This window comes from Alligator sinensis, unplaced genomic scaffold (genome assembly GCF_000455745.1).
Source record: "Alligator sinensis unplaced genomic scaffold, ASM45574v1 scaffold779_1, whole genome shotgun sequence".
NCBI classification, from domain to species: Eukaryota; Metazoa; Chordata; order Crocodylia; family Alligatoridae; genus Alligator; species Alligator sinensis.
In genome coordinates, this window is record NW_005843170.1 from 11141 (window position 1) to 16804 (window position 5664).

At 46.4% G+C, this 5664-nt stretch overlaps 1 protein-coding gene across 2 annotated transcripts in view; it reads left to right on the plus strand.

Annotated features, from left to right (window-relative positions):
- Positions 1 to 2763: 2763 nt before the first annotated feature.
- The window catches only part of LOC102371006 (butyrophilin subfamily 1 member A1-like), a 40843-nt gene continuing 37942 nt past the window's right edge, over positions 2764 to 5664 (plus strand). The window contains exon 1 of one of the 2 annotated variants that reach the window (XM_025194202.1): positions 2764 to 3467. The gene's annotated coding sequence lies outside the window, so the exon portion shown is untranslated. The remainder of the gene's footprint in view (positions 3468 to 5664) is intronic. The other variant, XM_006037780.2, reaches the window with a different exon arrangement.

The following is a 5664-nucleotide window of genomic DNA, read 5'->3' on the forward strand; positions in this document are numbered from 1 at the left end:
ACTCCTGTCAGGATTAACTGGGCCATAGGCTGTCACTCAGTGAATTACCATAATCAGATTGGGGTCATACTATGTATCTCTCAAAGTCCAGGTCTTCAGGGTAAGGGTTGAGGCAGTATTGTGGTCAGGGAGGAAGGTGATCAGAGTAGGGAGGACCAAACAGAGCAGAGGTAGGGATTGTGGTGAGGGTAGAATCAAGCAGGAACAAGACGGAGGGGCAAGGAGCACACACACAGGCAATGTTGCTGGGACATGTCCCACAGGAAGTAGATGGGGTATTATAGTCCTCTTATCAGGGGTTTGTGGTAGCTATAAGTTCCCCATGGTCACCAGACTCCTAATTAATATCCTTATTGGAGGAACCAGGCTGGGCTAGGACTTATCCTGACCAGGTACATAGTAGTACTGAGGACCCATCCTCTATCTCCTGGCCTGGCCACACTGATTTCAAATCCCTTTGGTCCTAACAATTCCCTGAGTGATCCACTCACAACCTAATATGCATTCAATTGTGTCAATACAGTTTCTGATTCCAAGTTAACTAGTCAGTCTGAATACTGAAAATGTACCATGAATGCATGCTTTTAATAGCTAAACTGCTTTCACATTCTGCTTTTTAATATATTATTCATTTAAATTATTTCTTGCATGCCTGTCTTGACTCGACTGGCACCAGCTTGACCAGGTTCAGACTGATTAGTTCTTAGTGTTTAATTTTTCTTAGTACTTTCTGTGCAGGGTCCTGTACATTATTACATCATGATTCACCAAGACCTTGCCACTACTTTTTGGTTCAGTAATTCAGCAATTGTTTCCATGGCTGGTACTTTCAAAATAAATTTTTTCCAGCATTTTAACTAGGCCTAGGCATCTTTCTTATCCAACTGTCATGAGATGATGTAGGTGGAGGGAGAGATGCCAGCATATCATGAGAGATCCAGTTTGGCAAGCAAGTGTGGCCTTTAGGAAGAATGGGACTATAGGGCACAGAACTGGAATTCTGTGAGCAATTTTGGTGGAAGTTGAGATTAGGTGCAATGCAACTTAAAAACAAATTTTGTTACATGTTCAAAAACAAAATGATTCATTTAAATTTGGCAAAGCTGGCACATTTCTGTTCAATTGATTATTTTTTCTAAAAATTTCCTTTTGTTCTAATTTCCCACAGAAATTCTGCTTTTCACTTTATTGTAATCATGCCTTTATAGCAATGCATTTGTCTTGCTTTTTGTATGATGTGTCTGCATGTAGCATTCTACTTGAGCTAAAAATCCTGGTTATTGCCATACCAATCCTATTTTTATAGGTATGGAAATAACTTCAAGACATCACCAAGTTCAACCCCCTGCTTGAACCATACCAGTCAAACATATAACTTGATATTGAAAACTTCCAAATCTCTCTCTCTCTCTGTGTTTAACCACCCTCATAATTAAAATGTTCTTCTTAATGTGCAACATATATTTCTTGTGCTTTGAAATTTGAAACCATAATAAATTTGCAAATGCTTTATCAAAGGTGAATTAATGAGAAATAAATGTTTTAATAAATTATGGTAATGTTTGTAGATCATTGTAGCGTACAGTGTAGCAATAAAGGAGTTAATCTATAAACAGCTAATACTGATTTGCTTCTTATGATGACATAATATAGCTTATATCTGCACCAGGCTTAGAACATTTATTACATATCATTTACCATTTCCATTAAAAAAATGTTAAATGTGACATGATCTGTCCATTTCATAACATGTATATATTACCCAGTTTTATGTAGAAATAAAATCTATAGAAAAATTCAGATTGGATCAGTATTACCATACTAACAAATTGCCTGTCAAGAAAGACAGGGGGGAGGGAAGGGGGGAGGGGAAGAGCCCTCTCGAGGGCACATGTACAGTTGGCCAGAAGCATTACAGACAGACACACAGACACACAGACGCACAGACAGACAGACTAAGCCCTTTATTATATTAAAATTGTATTGCATACAACATACCCATCAAAAGGATACATGCCTTATTTCTGAAAGGCAGAATGAAAAAGAAAAGATCTCTCCCTGAAAATACAGGTAAGTAGTTGTAACTGAATAGCAGCTTCTGCAGTGTATCCTTCTGCTAGAGGAATGGGAAAGTGTGCACGGCCAAGAGAGCCCCGCATGCTCACTGTGCTGCCCTTGTAAACTACATGCAGCACCACATTCCCACCCCCAGCAAAGGCTCATGCTGCAGAATCTGCTATTATCATAATTCCTCATTTAAAAAGTGCACCCAAATTTCCATGAGCTGATTTTTAGGCAGGAAGTTATGTTATATGCAAGAAAACCTGGTATTAAAATATCCCCATGGATCTCAAATTCCTCCCAAATAATTCATTTACATGTAACACAGTAATCTAAATCATTTTAAGAACTCAATACCTAAACATCTCCTATCATCATGTCATCTCGGCACTCTCTTGTATCCTATTACCTCTTCCCTCCCAACTCCCTTCTCAAGTATTTGTACATCATCTATTGACCAGGAGGTTTTACCTCAATCATACAAAAGAGGAAAGTAAGTTTCCCCATTTAAGACCCAGTGCAGTTTAAGACCCATTTGCAATTCAGCCCAACCCAGGACAATACCACACATCAATCTTGGGAATGTTTGTCATCCCTGAATGTGACGGCGGCGCACCGCCACGGGCACGAGACGAGGCGAGGGCAGGCTGCAGGGCTTACAAAACCCCGGAGGAGGAGACTTAGGAGACCCGGCGGTGCTGGAGCTGAGACTGCAGTGGCAGCTGTATCCGCATTACGCCAGCTATTTAAGCAGCTGTTCCCAGTGAGGGAGACAGCCGGGATAATCGCAGCAGCCGGCATAGCCCCTGCAGGAAAGTTTGAAAACCTCAACAGCGCCCGCGGGAGGCGGGGGGAGCCAGAAGGATGGGGGGGGCAGCGGCAGTTCACAGTCCGCAGCTGGTCCGTAGTTGTAGCCCGCAGCACGCCTGGCGTGCTGAGGCTCCTGCTGGGTAGGGGAAGCCTCTAAGCCCCTAACGGAGGCAAGCAAGGGACAGTCTCCTCCCTCACAACAGACAGCGAACGAGAGGCTAGTACTCCCCTTGGGAGGTGGGAAGGAAGGGGGACGCCGAGGCCTCTTGCAGCTACCAGGCTTTCCCGAGGGGAAGTAGAGCCGGGCCGGATGCAGAAGCCACTGGATAAGGGAAGGCAGCTCCGTGACTCTCTCTGCCCAAGGGGAATATTATTTCTAGAGAAGCTAGAGAGGAAGGACACGGAGAAATACAAGAAGAGTCGAAAGATAGAGCGAGAAAAGAGGAAGGGCTGACGGAGCGGTGTAGCTGAGTCCGGGCCTCTGCATTTGTGAAACCAACGGCGGGCAAGCCCGCAGAGGCCCGAAGATCAGCGTCCCACCAGCACGGGATCGGTTGGCGAGTGGATGGGGTGGCGGAACAAGGCACGCAACAGCTGTGAGTACACCCCTGCGGTGTCGGGGAGCCCCTCTGAGAAGAACTCCACTGGAACCTTCTCATAAGAATTTACCAGTAAAGTCATGGCAGGCGGGACGAGGGGAGGGGCTACCTCACCGACAGGCGACACCAGACATAAGACGTCCGTCATCACACTGAATACTTAACATTGCTGCTGAGTTTTCTAATCGAGGTTAAAAACCACTGTAATACCTTCCTATTTGGGAAAAGATTTAGCAAGGCTAAACAAAGACATTGTTTAGAGATTTTTCCCCTATTTTATTCCACTTGCTTTTATACATCATCCTGTCTGTTACTGTAGGCCACTCAGAGTCTCTGTGGAGAAAAGTGGCATATAAATCAAATAAATAAATAAAATGTCTGCCAAGGCACCGGAATATTTCCAGCTGTTGCAATGTGGCCGTTTCTTTAAGGGTATCTTATCTCCCCATATGCCTGGATTTGAAACGGCTAAACGTTTCCTGGTATTTTTACTTTCACATTTCAAACTGGTAAGTGCTGCTGAAGGAAGTGTATTTCTGCATTTTGAGACAAAAGAGAATATTTTAAAATCTGAAAAGAAAGACTGCAATCAATTCCTCTACTGAGTTTATAGCCAAAATCAGCAATCTACTTGATGGGCTGAAATAATTTACATTTTAAATAAGTAGCTTGAGAAAATAAAGACCGATTTTGGACAAACCAGGCACACTATCAAGTCCTTAACTTTTCTCAGAAGGGTCACTCAGGTAGGTGAATTTTGACTGAACTTCATTCAAAATATTTCACTTTCATAGCATTGTAATTCCTGATTTTAAAATTATGTTGAATTCCAGAATTTTGTATTTTGTTGTTCTGTGTTAAAAGCCACTGTGTTAAAGTTGTTCTGTGTTAAAAATCACTAGACCTTACCCTTCTCTCAGCGAAATAACAGGGACATGTGCAACAAAAATATTGTCCTCTATCATCCTTCATTATGGTATTTTTCCCTTCCTTTTGTAGTTTTCAAGCTCTAAATGAATTTAGGGCTAAATACTTTCTTCCCCTTTAAAATATATGAAGAAACAGTATTCACAAAGTCAAAACAGGAAGTTTTATCTTATATTCCACTTTGGGGTTTTCAACCTTTTTAATAAGTGTCCCCCTTCTGATGCAGGGTTTCTGCTCCTGTACCCATTTATATTTTTTTCTTGTTGTTAAGGGGGGGGCAGGGGGAGGGAAGATAGAGGCCTCTGCAGTGACGGAGGCATTGGGGCTGAGGCAGCCACTGCACTGTTGGGGTGGGGCACAGGACAAAGCTCCGAGTGTCTCATCCACGGGGCATGGGGAGGAGTGGGATGGGGTGGTTTCCACCGCTAAACACCCTGGGAGGGCATGGGGGGCATGTACCCCCAGATCTATGCAGGCCAGGACGGGGTGCCCCAGTGGTGGGGGAGGGAGTGGGGCAGGCTCTGCAGCTGGGGCAGGGCGCAAGACTGAGCAATGCACATGGGGAGAGAAGCTCCTGCCACTACACACACCCCTAGAAGGGCATGGGGGATGCATGGCCCCAGATCTGCGTGGGACGGGGGCAGGCTGCAGCTGGAAGATGAGGCCAGGGTGGCACCAGGCTCTTCCTGGCAGGGGACTGGGCTGCACTTGGGGCAGGCAGCCATGGCACTAGGAAGGGAGGTGGGGGTGCTACGGTGAATTCTGGAGTGGCAGCAGCCCCTCCTGTAGCCCCACTCCCATAGGCCCCTGTGGTGAGGGAGGAGTGGGGCTGGGGCTGGTGTAAGTGCTGCACAGCCAGGTGGACCGTGGGATGGAGCCGCGAGTGACTCATCCGAGGGGCACAGGCTGGGGGGGAGGGGGCTCCCATTGTTTCATGCACCCCAAGAGGGTACGGTTGGTATGTGCCTCCCCTGGATCTGCACACGGGGCGAGGCTGGGCTGTGGGCCACTGCAGGCTGGCGCAGGGGTAGGGCCAAGCTTTTCCTGGTGGGGAAATTGAACAGGGCTGCATTGGGAGCAGGGATGGGAAGGGGCTACAGCAAATTCTAAAGTGGCTGCAGCCCCTCCCGTAGCCCTTTCCCAGTGCCACCGCCACCCACCCCAAGTATAGCCCGGCCCAGCCCAGCCCCCCAAGAGGAATAGGCTGGCTCAGCCCCAGGCCCAGGCCAGCCTGTGCACAGCTCCAGAGCCACGCCCCCCCCGGGGG